Below are 16,777 nucleotides of genomic sequence, written 5' to 3'. Positions count from 1 at the left end.
CCTAGAACTTAAAACTACTTATACATAACTAACCTAAGGACATCACACATATCCTTGCCCGAGGCAGGATTCGAACCTGCGACCGTAGCAGTCGTGCGGTTCCGGACTGAAGCGGCTAGAACCGCTCGGCCACCGCGGCCGGCTGTGAAATTGTTATTGATCTGTCCTTGTGGGGAGCCATTAGTTCCATTATTTCGTGACTGGTTATTTGTTTGTTTTAACTGTTCATATATTTTGACTAAAGTTCAGTCTTGATCACATAATTTATGTTTTAATCACATCATTTATGTTTTAATTTAATGATATATCATTAAAACATAAATGATGTGATCAAGACTGAACTTTAGTCAAAATATAACAATTAATTGACCACTGTTTTCCAAAAGTGTTTACCAAAATTAACTGTTCATGCTACGGGGTTGTCATTGTGTTTGTCCTGTTGGGGGCCAGAACTTGCGATAATGGAGCCCTGCTGCAATTTGTTGCATATCTCAAGTGTTTTTGCTACATTGGGTTTATTTGAGTATCGTTTACAGTTTTAATTGCTGTCAGTTTTTTATTATAAATTTGTTAAGGATTACTGCAGGAGTTTTTAACATATAATTGGGGATTTTATGTTTTTTATCGCAAGTAGTTATCGGGCTTTAAGTTGAAACTTTTAACTGATTTTATAATTGGTCTGGGCCCAAGTTTCAAAAAATGTGTGTGAAATCTTATGGGACTTCACTGCTAAGGTCATCAGTCCCTAAGCTTACACACTACTTAACCTAAATCATCCTAAGGACAAACACACACACCCATGCCCTACGGAGGACTCGAACCTCCGCCGGGACAGCCGCACAGCCCACGACTGCGGCGCCTCAGACCATTCGGCTAGTCCCGCACGGCGGGCTCAAGTTTGATACTAATGTATCACCAGTACTTTACCCCTGATATTATATCAGTGAAAATATTATCAATTAAGACTAAGCCTTGTAATGGCTACCCTTTGAAAGAAGGCAAAAAAGGGGTAGGACAATATGTTTTTTGAAACTTCCTGGCAGATTAAAACTGTGTGCCCGACCGAGACTCGAACTCGGGACCTTTGCCTTTCGCGGGCAAGTGCTCTACCAACTGAGCTACCGAAGCACGACTCACGGCCGGTACTCACAGCTTTACTTCTGCCAGTACCTCGTCTCCTACCTTCCAAACTTTACAGAAGCTCTCCTGCGAACCTTGCAGAACTAGCACTCCTGAAAGAAAGGATATTGCGGAGACATGGCTTAGCCACAGCCTGGGGGATGTTTCCAGAATGAGATTTTCACTCTGCAGCGGAGTGTGCGCTGATATGAAACTTCCTGGCAGATTAAAACTGTGTGCCCGACCGAGACTCGAACTCGGGACCTTTGACTTTCGCGGGCAAGTGCTCTACCAACTGAGCTACCGAAGCACGACTCACGGCCGGTACTCACAGCTTTACTTCTGCCAGTACCTCGTCTCCTACCTTCCAAACTTTACAGAAGCTCTCCTGCGAACCTTGCAGAACTAGCACTCCTGAAAGAAAGGATATTGCGGAGACATGGCTTAGCCACAGCCTGGGGGATGTTTCCAGAATGAGATTTTCACTCTGCAGCGGAGTGTGCGCTGATATGAAACTTCCTGGCAGATTAAAACTGTGTGCCCGACCGAGACTCGAACTCGGGACCTTTGCCTTTCGCGGGCAAGTGCTCTACCAACTGAGCTACCGAAGCACGACTCACGGCCGGCTAAGCCATGTCTCCGCAATATCCTTTCTTTCAGGAGTGCTAGTTCTGCAAGGTTCGCAGGAGAGCTTCTGTAAAGTTTGGAAGGTAGGAGACGAGGTACTGGCAGAAGTAAAGCTGTGAGTACCGGCCGTGAGTCGTGCTTCGGTAGCTCAGTTGGTAGAGCACTTGCCCGCGAAAGGCAAAGGTCCCGAGTTCGAGTCTCGGTCGGGCACACAGTTTTAATCTGCCAGGAAGTTTCATATCAGCGCACACTCCGCTGCAGAGTGAAAATCTCATTCTGGAAACATCCCCCAGGCTGTGGCTAAGCCATGTCTCCGCAATATCCTTTCTTTCAGGAGTGCTAGTTCTGCAAGGTTCGCAGGAGAGCTTCTGTAAAGTTTGGAAGGTAGGAGACGAGGTACTGGCAGAAGTAAAGCTGTGAGTACCGGCCGTGAGTCGTGCTTCGGTAGCTCAGTTGGTAGAGCACTTGCCCGCGAAAGGCAAAGGTCCCGAGTTCGAGTCTCGGTCGGGCACACAGTTTTAATCTGCCAGGAAGTTTCATATCAGCGCACACTCCGCTGCAGAGTGAAAATCTCATTCTGGAAACATCCCCCAGGCTGTGGCTAAGCCATGTCTCCGCAATATCCTTTCTTTCAGGAGTGCTAGTTCTGCAAGGTTCGCAGGAGAGCTTCTGTAAAGTTTGGAAGGTAGGAGACGAGGTACTGGCAGAAGTAAAGCTGTGAGTACCGGCCGTGAGTCGTGCTTCGGTAGCTCAGTTGGTAGAGCACTTGCCCGCGAAAGTCAAAGGTCCCGAGTTCGAGTCTCGGTCGGGCACACAGTTTTAATCTGCCAGGAAGTTTCATATCAGCGCACACTCCGCTGCAGAGTGAAAATCTCATTCTGGAATATGTTTTTTAATAACTGTTGAGTAAGAATTGTGTGTTAATAAAATTGCTTTAAAGGATGTCAGAATTAATGTTGGCCGAGCACCTTACCATTCCTTGACAGCGCTTACCATACCAACTCTTATAATGGATAAGCTTCCAAATCCATGTCCCTATAGAAATCCTTTCTGTCTATTTTGAAACATGTTATTCAGGGAACACTTCATGTAAATGCGCCATTGCCACTTCTGTCCAACCACTTTACAAAAAACTTGATAAATTCGAGTTTTATACGCAGTGGGGGGAAGAAGACATTTTGGAAATTCGCCAAAGGTATATATTTCACATTACCTTTCACAATCTCAAATTCTCTCGTGTCCGTCACTGTTTAAAAGCATAATGTTGTCTGTTGGATGGCTATGTCAAAAACGAATGAAGCAACAATACTTTGTTAAGCCATTATCGAGACCAGTTAATAAACCCGTTACCTTAAGAACACCACAGATTATCCAGTTGTGTGTTTTGTAATTAATAGCTTCAAGAATGTCCGAAAAATTTACGGAATTCTCTTTGACTAGAATGGAATATCCTGCTGGTACAGGTGGAAACATGGAAACATATTGTTATTATGCAATAGCACAGCCTTCTGGCTTGTCTTGCAAGCGTCTGTCAACACGTGCCACTCTGCAGCTCGATATGGTATATTTAACTGTTTCATTAAATCTACTAAATGACAAAAAATTAAAAATGTTATGTTTAAGGAGTTGCTCACACTAACTGATAGCTCACATTAAAGAACAAAGAACGCATTTCACTTATTTTCCCACACTGCTTTTAGACACAAAGTTTGTAAGTTATATTCCTGAGGTGATACTCGTTTTCTGATTTCACATTTATGTAACATTACGACATAGAATTAATTTTAATATATACGTTGTATGTACGAAATCCACTGCTGACTAGTGTTACAAATGAACAAACAGACAGCAACTTTCTCAGTGTAATGCAGTCTTATTAAGACTAAATGTGAAAAAGAGACCGATATATACCCTTTAAGTAGCACATGAGAGTAATATACTCAGTATATATTACTTCGAGACATACAAATCTCTTTTGGGAATTATGTTGGTGTGTTCTAAGTAAAACTACAGCTGCCAGAAGGAGTGTTCAATGCATTAATAAACGGCCAGCCTCAACCAAAGAGAAAAGAAAGGTAATACCTCATTCTTGATAATCCTAATTAACAACAACGTGCCAAGTTTAGTGAATGCACTCTGGTCATAGGTATGGAACATAACAGTTGTAAAGTGCGAATGGTAAAGGCTGAGACTAAAATGGCAAAATGTAAGGAAACAGAAAAATGACCATCACAGACTGATAGTACAATAATATCATTCAAAGGAAGGAAAATGTTAGTTTCACAACTTTGCAACGTCTGGCAAGTAAGTACTGCGAAAGTGTAATACGTGTAGACGCCATATCTCACTTCTAAGGAACCAGTGAATGTGCACTGCATCACTTCACCTGTTTTTGAGCAGCAACAAGGAACACAGTGCGAATGTTATCCTGAGACAGGATAGAGGTAATGTGTAATAACGAAACAGTTACGTATAACAATAACTTTTTTCGGTATCGACACAGACGAGTACACGTGTAAGTTCACGGCAGGCATGAAGCTCACTGAATCACAGTTCCTTAGATATTCCACACCAGGTCACTGTCTCTGGTCAGGGAGTCTCCACTCTGTGGCAGCCATTATCGCTGGTGTAATCCTCCCCGACAGTATTAATGACACTGACACAATGATAAATAATATCACTGCAAGTATTTGGCTTCAAGGGAATAGACAAAGGCTGGTTGGTCCTTCTTATTTTCAGGACCTGACTTGTTGATCACTGAAAGGCGAGGAATATTTCAATGATGGGAAGACCAAGCAGTGTAAACCGCAAAATTACACGATTCATTGTTCTATTTCGTTCTGCTGTACGGTACTCAGCTAAATTCAAATGATTTCCACTTACGTCGCGTTGTAGTGTTTGTTTCTGAGCAATACCTGTCCCTTTGTTTGTTACTACAACTTTCCTTGAATTACTAGCTGGGTGTTATTCTTTATGTTGCTAATCTTGCGTTTCCTTTCCATCATGAACAGAACGACATAGAAGATTGGCGTCGAAAATAACTGAAATGAGGCAAAATGTACTATTACTTGCTGCTTACAGGAAAGCACTCGGGAAAGATGTTATAACTTGTTAATAACAGGACTCAGACACGCTCGGCAGAATGGGTGTTCCTCACGTCACGAACACTCAGACACCACTATTGGAGGTGTTGTGAAGTACAGGGAGGCTTCCCTGGCCTTTCAATCCTATGTCAAGTTATTAGCCATGGCACATAAAGCGGCTCATAGGGCAAAAAAATAAATAAACCACCTTTTGGCACTTTTAGTGTTTTCAATTTCCTGTCTTCAATTTTCATTCACTTTTGATATTTAGTGAGTTGACTACGTTTCATTTAAATGAAGAGTGTACGCCACCACTTAATGATATGGGGAACACAGCAGCCACTAACCATAGCCAACCACAAGGCATACTCTCGAAAGCCTAAAGTGTCCGATTTACTGCCCTATTTTTACGGGAAAATCGGTTACAGGAATGAATTACCTTGAAGAAAACGGTCTATTGAGACACAGTCAACATGGGTTTAGAAAACATCGTTCTTGTGAAACGCAACTAGCTCTTTATTCACATGAAGTGCTGAGTGCTATTGACAAGGGATCTCAAATCGATTCCGTATTTCTGGATTTTCGGAAGGCTTTTGACACTGTACCACACAAGCGGCTCGTAGTGAAATTGCGTGCTTATGGAATATCGTCTCAGTTATGCGACTGGATCTGTGATTCCCTGTCAGACAGGCCACAGTTCGTAGCAATTGATGGACATTCATCGAGTAAAACAAAAGTGATTTCAGTCGATCCCCAAGGTAGTGTTATAGGCACAATTTTGGTAAACATTTTTGGAAAGTAGTGATCAATTAATTGTTATATTTTGACTTAAGTTCAGTCTTGATCACTCATGTATGTTTTAATGATATAGGTAAACGGTTTCGGTTCTTTCTACAGAACCATCATCAGACCCATGGCTCCCTTAGGATGGTAGGCGGAGCTCTCCTCGCTGCTACGAGGTGGTAGTGGAGTACCTAGTGTTGGTGGGCTTAGCGCTAAGTCCGAATCAAGGTCCCGCGCTATCGCGCGTCTATATAAGCGAGCGAGCTCCGCGCAGCGGATCACTCGCGCTGCTGCTGCTGCACAGGCAACTGCATTGAACGCTGCCAAGATGCCATACAGACGCTACCGTCGTCGCTCTAAGCAAACAGTCTATAAAACCATCGAGAACATTGAATTCTCAACATCTGCTGCAGACAAGAAGAAGAATGCCGTTAAGACTGTTGCTGCCACCGCTCTTGTCGACGGACCCTGTGTTTTCTGTGGACGTAGACTTAATTTTAGTACTGATATTAATGATACTTTTACTCATGGTAATGGTTGGCTTACTGTAGCTATTGTACTTGAAAGTTTTGTAGACAGAGACATTATTGCCTACCGTACCTACCAAATGGCAGAACTTGCAAATAAAGACTTTGGTAAATCTGCTTATATGTCAAGCTCTGCATTGTAATTGTATACTCGTAACAAAAGAAAAATATCTGTTAATGAGGCTGTATTCATATGGGTTAAAGGTAAAGGAGTATGTGAATATGTAAAATTTGCTGGTGATTGTACTTTGTATTTTCATAAATAAAGTGATCTGTAGCGTAGCTGAGAACCGGACAAGGGTACATCTAGAACCTGTCTATAAAACCATTGAGAACATAGAATTCTCAACGTCTGCTGCTGACAAGAAGAAGAACGCTGTGAAGAACATTGCTTCAACAGCACTTCTCGACGGACCCGCTGTATTCTGTGGCTGTAGACTTAACTTCAGCACTGATTTGAACGATTCCTTTTCACATGGTAACGAATGGCTTACAGTGGAAATTGTACGTGGTGGGACTGGAGTTCCCAATGTTCCCGGCCTGGAAAGTTTCGTCGACAGAGACATCATCGCCTACCGCACCTATCACATTGCAGAATCAGTTGACTGCGTAGCAGCGAGGAGAGCTCCGCCTACCATCCTAAGGGAGCCATGGGTCTGATGATGGTTCTGTAGAAAGAACCGAAACCGGTTACCTATATCATTAAAACATACATGAGTGATCAAGACTCGACTTTAGTCAAAATATAGTGTTATAGGCCCTTTGCTGTTCCTTATCTATATAAACGATTTGGGAGACAATCTGAGCAGCCGTCTTAAGTTGTTTGCTGATGACACTGTCGTTTATCGACTAATGAACTCACCAGAAGATCAGAACAAACTGCAAAACGAAATATCGAAATGGTGCGCAAAGTGGCAGTTCACCTTAAATAACGAAAAGTGTGAGGTCATCCATATGAGTGCTAAAAAGAACGCGTTAAACTTCGGTTACACGATAAATCAGTCTAATCTAAAAGCCGCAAATTTAACTAAATACCTAGGAATTACAATTACAAATAATTTAAATTGGAAGGAGAACACAGAAAATGTTGTGGGGAATGCTAACCAAAGGCTGCGTTTTATTGGCAGGACACTTAGAAAATGTAACAATGTAACAGACCTACTAAGGAGACTGCCTACACTACGCTTGTCCGTCCTCTTTTAGAATATTATTGCACTGTGGGGGATCCTTACCAGATAGGTCTGACTGAAAACATCGAAAAAGTTCACAGAAAGCAGCACGTTCATTAACATAAAGGCGTTTTTCGTTGCGAAAGGAATCTTCTCATGAAATTCCAATCACCAGCTTTCTCTTCCGAATGTGAAAGTATTTTGTTGACACCGACTTACATAGGGAGGAACGATCACAAAGATAAAATAAGGGAAATCAGAACTCGTACGGAAAGATATAGGTGTTCATTCTTCCCGCGCGCTATACGAGATTGGGATAATAGAGAATTTTGAAGGAGGTTCGATGAACCCTCTGCCAGGCACTTAAATGTGATTTGCAGAGTTTCCATGTAGATGTAGACGTAGATGTAGGACATATATACGAGTGTCGGAGTCTGGCTTTTCCCACACTTGCGAGAATATGTTGATGACTTAATTTTTTAGCAAGACGAAGCACTACCGATTTGGCACCTGCATGGAAAAGCATTTCTTAACAAGGGGCTGCCTCATCGTAAGATATCACATTGCGCCATTGGCCTCGAAGTAGGGACTTGTATGTGGGGCTTTTCGAAATACACAGAACTCTTAGCAAACTTTCGATGAACTCCGACGCCGCATAACAGTAGCAATCAATGCAAGAATTCCAACTAGCGATGAGAATAAAATATCGAGTTATCCAAACACAAATGCTTAACCAAGCACCGATGCTTTCATTAAATAATATCGATATTTGTCTTCTAAATGTAAGTTTTTATGTCTAGATTAGTCTACATTAGTTACTGACTATCGAAAGCGATACTTTTTATTGTCTGCCTTTACTTGTCTCATAGGCAGTGTAGTTCTCAACGACAGATTTCTTGCTCTTGCAGCTACTACCAGTCTTTGCAATATGATGTAATCTGACTGCAAATGTCTTACAACGGGCGTAATTCAGTTACATATTCAGTACTACAAACGAGCACCAGATTTCAACATGAATGTATCTATATTGCATATTTATCAAACTTGTTACTTCAGTGTGGCGTGGTAGTTGCAGGAAATTCCAAGCTTAGATTCTGAGCCCAACGAGATAAAACATACCTCCATCAATCACATTTAGGCATAACTGTGATCCTGCAAAGTTATGTGTTCACAGTCTTCGTTTCTCATCTGTTTCGTCAAAAATAACTCAAAAATACATGATATGCCAAGCTTTTTCTGCTTCGCGCTAAAGAGTTGCTACCATAATAAATCCGGTTGTGCCAGATATCAGAAACAGCCTGACAGGGGACACAGTTCTGTTAATGTCTACCACTGTGGATTATTGGTTTCATTAATTAGTTTCTCTGGTAAATTAATGGTATTTTAGTGCGTCTTTTATTGATTACTGTTGAAAATAAAAAAAGTTTCGTCGATTTGATGGACTAGCAACGGCGCACTTGACTTCAGAACGACGGAAAATCCTAGGCCGGCGGTACGGTAATAAAGGACTCCATTTACCTACACAAGTGTCACAAGCTGCTACATTTACAGCAGTTGTTCAAAACAACGTCCCCCAGCGTCAATGCAGGAATAGCATCGTTGCAAAAAGTTCTGTCGTACCCGTTCTAATGTCCCTGGTGCCATTTGTATCGTGTCTAAGGCAGCGAGAATTCCTTCCAGGAGACCCTCTTCAGGCGCAACATGTGTCCCTTACACAAAACATTTCACGTTGCCCCTTAAGAAGAAATCAAGTGTGGTGAGATCAGGTGAACGTGTTGACCACTAAACAGGACCTCCTCTGCCTATCGAGGTTTCACGGAATTTCTTATTTGTGTGTTCACAAAATTCTGTCCAAAGCGAGATGGGGTTCCATCATGTTACAACCACATCCGTTAACGCGTAACAAGTGGGATATGTTCCAGGAACTTGCTTCTAAGTAACAATAGTACCATTACATGTATTCTACTGTTAGAGTTATCACAACGATATTCGCTTATAAGTTTTTACTTGTCCGTTTCAGAAACAAGAGCCCTTATCTAGAATTGATATATTAGCTCATATCCATAATCCCTGAAAGATTCTAACATCGTCACGGAATCACCCGTGTGTCTGTCCGAATGTGTATTAAGAGCTACGTGCAAAAATTTGAAGTAAACCGACACAACGTTTCTCTTTTAAATATTATTATACACTACTCGGCAAATATGGTTGTAAACTTTCGTACTACATCTACATCTACATGGGTAATCTGCAGATCACATTTAAGTGAATGGCAGAGGGTTCATCGAACCACCTTCACAATTCTCTTTTCTTCCAATCTCGTACAGCGCGCGGAAAGATCGAAAGACTATATCTTTCTGTGCGAGCTCAGATATCCCTGATTTTATCATGGTGATCGTTTCTCCCTATCCAGGTCGGCGTCAACGAAATATTTTCGCGTTCGAATGAGAATGTTGGTGATTGGAATTTCGAGAGAAGGTTCGTCCGCAACCAGAATCGCCTCCGTTTTAATGATGTCCATTCCGAATCATGTATCATTTCAGTTACACTTTCTACCCTACACTCGAGGTATGAATTATAAAACGCCTTCGGTCACAATTTTTTGTGTTTTATTCCGTGTCTGACTTCAAAAATTCGTAACCTAACGTAAAACCGTTTTGTGACAGAAATATGCATTTCATTTCATTCAAGAGAACAAATAAAGCCGGTATTAAGACGAATTACACCTGAAGATGGACCCACAGGATCCTAAGTGCATCGTGTAGTGAATAAAATACAAAAATTTGTGACTGAAGGCGTTTTCTAGTTCATACCTCGAGTATATTAAGTACAGTCACGTCTGAACCTGCAAAATGTGAGTAAAATGAAACTTTCTACCTTATTTAGTGATAATACAAAAACTGCTGTCCTTCCTTGAACTTTTCCGATGCACTCTGTCAATCATATCTGGTAAGGATCCCACACCGCGCAGCAGTATTCTAAAAGCCTGTTGCAATTCCTAAGTGTCCTGCCAATAAAACGTAGTCTTTGGTTAGCCTTCGCCGCAACGTTTTCTGTGTTCCTTCCAATTTAAGTTGTTCGTAATTGTAATTCCTAGGTATTTAGTTGAATTTACGGCCTTTAGATTTGACTGTTTTATCGTCTAACCGAAGTTTAACGGATTCCTTTCAGCACTCATGAGGATGACTTCACACTTTTTGTTATTTTGGTCAACTGCCAATTTCACACCATAAAGATATCTCATCTAAATCGTTTTGTAATTGGTTTTGATCTGCTCATGACTTTACTAGTCGATAAACGACAGCGTCGTCTGCAAACAACATAAGGCGGCTGCTGAAATTGTCTCCCAATTCGTTTATAAAGACAAGGACCAGCAGAGCGCCTGTAACACTATCTTAGGGAACGCCAGAAACTACTTCTGTTTTACTCGATGACTTTCCGTCAGTTCCTACGAACTGTGACCTCTCTGACAGGAAATTATGAATCAGTCACATACACTCCTGGAAATTGAAATAAGAACACCGTGAATTCATTGTCCCAGGAAGGGGAAACTTTATTGACACATTCCTGGGGTCAGATACATCACATGATCACACTGACAGAACCACAGGCACATAGACACAGGCAACAGAGCATGCACAATGTCGGCACTAGTACAGTGTATATCCACCTTTCGCAGCAATGCAGGCTGCTATTCTCCCATGGAGACGATCGTAGAGATGCTGGATGTAGTCCTGTGGAACGGCTTGCCATGCCATTTCCACCTGGCGCCTCAGTTGGACCAGCGTTCGTGCTGGACGTGCAGACCGCGTGAGACGACGCTTCATCCAGTCCCAAACATGCTCAATGGGGGACAGATCCGGAGATCTTGCTGGCCAGGGTAGTTGATTTACACCTTCTAGAGCACGTTGGGTGGCACGGGATACATGCGAACGGGCATTGTCCTGTTGGAACAGCAAGTTCCCTTGCCGGTCTAGGAATGGTAGAACGATGGGTTCGATGACTATTCAGTGTCCCCTCGACGATCACCAGTGGTGTACGGCCAGTGTAGGAGCTCGCTCCCCACACAATGATGCCGGGTGTTGGCCCTGTGTGCCTCGGTCGTATGCAGTCCTGATTGTGGCTCTCACCTGCACGGCGCCAAACACGCATACGACCATCATTGGCACCAAGGCAGAGGCGACTCTCATCGCTGAAGACGACACGTCTCCATTCGTCCCTCCATTCACGCCTGGAGGCGGGCTGCACGATGTTGGGGCGTGAGCGGAAGACGGCCTAACGGTGTGCGGGACCGTAGCCCAGCTTCATGGAGACGGTTGCGAATGGTCCTCGCCGATACCCCAGGAGCAACAGTGTCCCTAATTTGCTGGGAAGTGGCGGTGCGGTCCCCTACGGCACTGCGTAGGATCCTACGGTCTTGGCGTGCATCCGTGCGTCGCTGCGGTCCGGTCCCAGGTCGACGGGCACGTGCACCTTCCGCCGACCACTGGCGACAACATCGATGTACTGTGGAGACCTCACGCCCCACGTGTTGAGCAATTCGGCGGTACGTCCACCCGGCCTCCCGCATGCCTACTATACGCCCTCGCTCAAAGTCCGTCAGCTGCACATACGGTTCACGTCCACGCTGTCGCGGCATGCTACCAGTGTTAAAGACTGCGATGGAGCTCCGTATGCCACGGCAAACTGGCTGACACTGACGGCGGCGGTGCACAAATGCTGCGCAGCTAGCGCCATTCGACGGCCAACACCGCGGTTCCTGGTGTGTCCGCTGTGCCGTGCGTGTGATCATTGCTTGTACAGCCCTCTCGCAGTGTCCGGAGCAAGTATGGTGGGTCTGACACACCGGTGTCAATGTGTTCTTTTTTCCATTTCCAGGAGTGTATATGAGACGATATTCCATAAGCATGCAATTTCACAACAAGCCGCTTGTGCGGTACAGTGTCAAAAGCCTTTCGGAAATCCAGAAATATAGAATCAATTTGAAATCCCTTGTCAATAGCACTCAACGTTTCGTGCGAGTAAAGAGCTAGTTGTGTTTCACAAGAACGATGTTTCCTAAATTCGGGTTGACTGTGTGGCAGTACACCGGTTTCTTCGAGGTAATTCATAATGTTCGATCATAATATATGTTCCAAAATCCTGCTGCATATCGACGTCAATGATCTTGACAAGTGTGCTGTTAGAACTACATGGATCCTGTTGTGTTCCTTTCCTGAGCTTTCTCTGCACGTGAAAGGGCATTTATGTTTCCCTTGTTATCACTGTGTTGCCGCCAACGCTAGGCCAAAAATTTTAGTGTGACAAGGACTCGCAGTTTACAGCCTGTTGGTATTATTACGCCCACACATGGAACAAATGTTAGGGTGTACTTAATCTCTGCTTCTTACGTCATTCTGCGATGTTAGTCCAGAAGATATAACGCCTGATACACTGAGATGAATGTGAAACTAGGTTCTCCTAAAATCGAGCGCAAACCACTGAGGCTGTACTTTTCCAGTGTTTCATAATGAGAGAACTTAGCGACTTCCAACGGACTTTAAACATTATTTCATATGTTTTCTGAACTTCTTACCGCTTATGTCCTTAACGTCAAATACTTAACACATAAACTCATTTGTAGACTAATTAGATGTTCACAACGAGGGGAATTCTACTCTTTAAAGGATGGGATGTTACTTGTTACTTACGAGTACTATCTGGAAAGAAGCACTGTGGGACGAAGTAGCGGTGAGAATGGAAAGCGGGGACATTCAAGCGTAGCTCAGGAACACCTGGGGCAATTTCAGCCAGGTTTTTTTAGGTACATGACTTACTGCTCCCCCCATGAACCATGGACCTTGCCGCTGGTGGGGAGACTTGGCGTGCCTCAACGATACAGGTAGCCGTACCGTAGGTGCAACCACAACGGAGGGGTATCTGTTGAGAGGCCAGACAAACGTGTGGTTCCTGAAGAGGGGCAGCAGCCTTTTCAATAGTTGCAGGGGCAACAGTCTCGATGATTGACTGATCTGGCCCTGTAACACAAACCAAAACGGTCTCGCTGTGCTGGTACTGCGAACGGCTGAAAGCAAGGGGAAACTACAGCCGTAATTTCTCCCGAGGGCATACAGCTTTACTATATGATTAAATGGTGATGGCGTCCTCCTGGGTAAAATATTCGGGAGGTAAAATAGTCCCCCATTCGGATCTCCGTGCGGGGAATACTCAAGAGGACGTCGTTATCTGGAGAAAGAAAACTGGCGTTCTACGGATCGAAGCGTGCAATGTCAGATTCCTTAATCGGGCAGGTAGATTAGAAAATTTAAAAAAGGGAAATGGATAGGTTAAAGTTAGATATAGTGGGAATTAGGGAAGTTAGGTGGCAGGAGAAACAAGACTTTTGGTCAGGTGAATACAGGGTTATAAATACAAAATCAAATAGGGGTAATGCAGGAGTAGGTTTAATAATGAATAAAAAAATAAGAGTTCGGATAAGCTACTACAAACAACATAGTGAACGCATTATTGTGGCCAAGATAGATACGAAGCCCACGCCTACGACAGTAGTACAAGCTATATGCCAACTAGTTCTGCAGATGACGAAGAAGTTGAAGAAATTGAAGATATGTATGATGAGATAAAAGAAATTATTCAGATAGTGAAGGGAGACAAAAATTTAATAGTCATGGGTGACTGGAATTCGGTAGTAGGAAAAGGAAGAGAAGGAAACGTAGTAGGTGAATAGGGATTGGGGTAAGAAATGAACGAGAAAGCTGCCTGGTAGAATTTTGCACAGAGCACAACTTCATCATAGCTAACACTTGGTTCAAGAATCGTACAAGATGATTGAGTACATGGAAGATGCCTGGAGATACTGACAGGTTTCAGGTAGACTATAAAATAGTGAGATAGAGATTTAGGAACCAGATTTTAAATTGTAAGACATTTCCAGGGGCAGATGTGGACTCTGACAACAATCTATTGGTTATGAACTATAGATTAAAACTGAAGAAACTGCAAAAAGGTGAGAATTTAAGGAGATGGGACCACAGGTTGTACAGAGTTTCAGGGAGAGCATTAGGGAACAATTAATAGGAATGGGGGAAAGAAATACAATAGATGAGGAATGGGTAGCTTTGAGAATGATATAGTGAAGGCATCAGAGGATCAAGTAGGTAAAAAGACGAGGGCTAGTAGAAATCCTTGGGTAACAGAAGAGATACTGAATTTAATTGATGAAAGGAGAAAACACAAAAATGCAGTAAGTGAAGCAGGCAAAAAGTAATACAAACGTCTCAAAAATTAGATCGACAGGAAGTGCAAAATGGCTAAGCAGGGGTGGCTAGAGGATAAATGTAAGGATGTAGAGGCTTATCTCACTAGGGGTAAGATAGATACTGCCTACAGGAAAATTAAAGAGACCTTTGGAGAAAAGAGAACCACTTGTATGAATATTAAGAGCTCAGATGGAAGCCCGGTTCTAAGCAAAGAAGGGAAAGCAGAAACGTTGAAGGAGTATATAGAGGGTCTATACAATGGCGATGTACTTGAGGACAATATTATGGAAATGGAAGACCATGTAGATGAAGATGAAATGGGAGATATGATACTGCGTGAAGAGTTTGACAGAGCACTGAGTGACCAGAGTTGAAACAAGGCCTCGAGAGTAGACAACATTCCACTAGAACTACCGACGGCCTTGGGAGAGCCAGTCCAGACAAAACTCTACCATCTGGTGAGCAAGATGTATGAGACAGGCGAAATACCCTCAGACTTGAAGAAGAATATAATAATTCCAATCCCAAAGAAAGCAGGTGTTGACAGATGTGAAAATTACAGAACTATCAGTTTAATAAGTCACAGCTGCACAATACTAACGCGAATTCTTTACAGACGAATGGAAAAACTGGTAGAAGCCGACCTCGGGGAAGATCAGTTTGGATTCCATAGAAATGTTGGAACACGTGACGCAATACTGACCCTACGACTTATCTTAGTAGAGAGATTAAGGAAAGGCAAACCTACATGTTTAGCATTTGTAGACTTAGAGAAATCTTTTGACAATGCTGACTGGAATACTCTCTTTCAAATTCTGAATGTGGCAGGGGTAAAATACAGGGAGCGAAATGCCATTTACAATTTGTACAGAAACCAGATGGCAGTTATAAGAGTCGAGGGGCATAAAAGGGAAGCAGTGGTTGGGAAGCGAGTGAGACAGGGTTGTAGCCTATCCGCAATGCTTATTCAATCTGTATATTGAGCATGCAGTAAAGGAAACAGAAGAGAAGTTCGGAGTTGGTTTTAAAATCCATGGAGAAGAAATAAAAACTTTGAGGTTCATCAATGACATTGTAATTCTGTCAGAGACAGCAAAGGACTTGGAAGAGCAGTTGAACGGAATGGACAGTGTCTTTAAAGGAGGGTATAAGATGAACATCAACAAAAGCAAAACGAGGATAATGGAATGTAGTCGAATTAAGTCGGATGATGCTGAGGGAATTAGATTAGGAAATAAGACACTTAAGCTAGTAAAGGAGTTTTGCTATTTGGGGCGCAAAATTACTGATGATGGTCGAAGTAGAGAGGATATAAAAAGTAGACTGGCAATGGCAAGGAAAGTGATTCTGAAGAAGAGAAATTTGTTAACATCGAGTACTGATTTAAGTGTCAGGATGTCGTTTCTGAAAATATTTGTATGGAGTGTAGCCATGTATAGAAGTGAAACATGGATGATAAATAGTTTAGACGAGAAGAGAATAGAAGCTTTCGGAATGTGGTGCTACAGAAGAATGCTGAAGATTAGATGGGTAGATGAGATAACTAATGAAAAGGTATTGAACAGAACTGGGGAGAAGAGGAGTTTGTGGTACAACTTGACCAGTAGGAAAAATGTTTGAAAGGAAACTACGACTGTCAAATGTTTTGTGAAATGAAGTACTTAAGAAGTATATAGATTAATGAAGTATTTGACGCATGAGCAATCTGATAGAGAACGCAGAGGCTCATATGACAAGTTAGGTTCTCATATGTTTATGTAAATGTAACTTCCTGGCCAACTATTTTAGTCCATAAGTCGCAGCACCAAAATTCATCAAACTTGTGAAGTTATAATCATTCCCTTCACTATTATTTGCGAATAAGCCCATTAGGAATATGCAAGGTACTTAGAGTTCAGCATATGCCTTCCATCGTGCCCATATTTCTTTCATTCAAACCATGTTGTTCTATTCTCCTTCTTTGGTTTTCTCTCTTTGTTAATTTCGTTTTTGAAGAAGATCTCGCGGATTTGGACTTTTTCTGGAGTAATACCTGCCCATATTTCTTTCATTCAAACCATGTTGTTCCAGTCTTCTTCTTCGGTTTTTTCCCTTGGTTAATTTCCTTTTTGAAGAAGATCTCGCGGATTTGGACTTCTTCTGGAGTAATACCTGCCAATTTCAGGTTAGTTTTAATCGTGCCAACATAGTTCATCTCACTTTGTTGATGT

The sequence above is a fragment of the Schistocerca cancellata genome, unplaced genomic scaffold (assembly GCF_023864275.1).
Source record: "Schistocerca cancellata isolate TAMUIC-IGC-003103 unplaced genomic scaffold, iqSchCanc2.1 HiC_scaffold_754, whole genome shotgun sequence".
Taxonomy (NCBI): domain Eukaryota; kingdom Metazoa; phylum Arthropoda; class Insecta; order Orthoptera; family Acrididae; genus Schistocerca; species Schistocerca cancellata.
Note: the sequence above shows the minus strand (reverse complement) of the source record.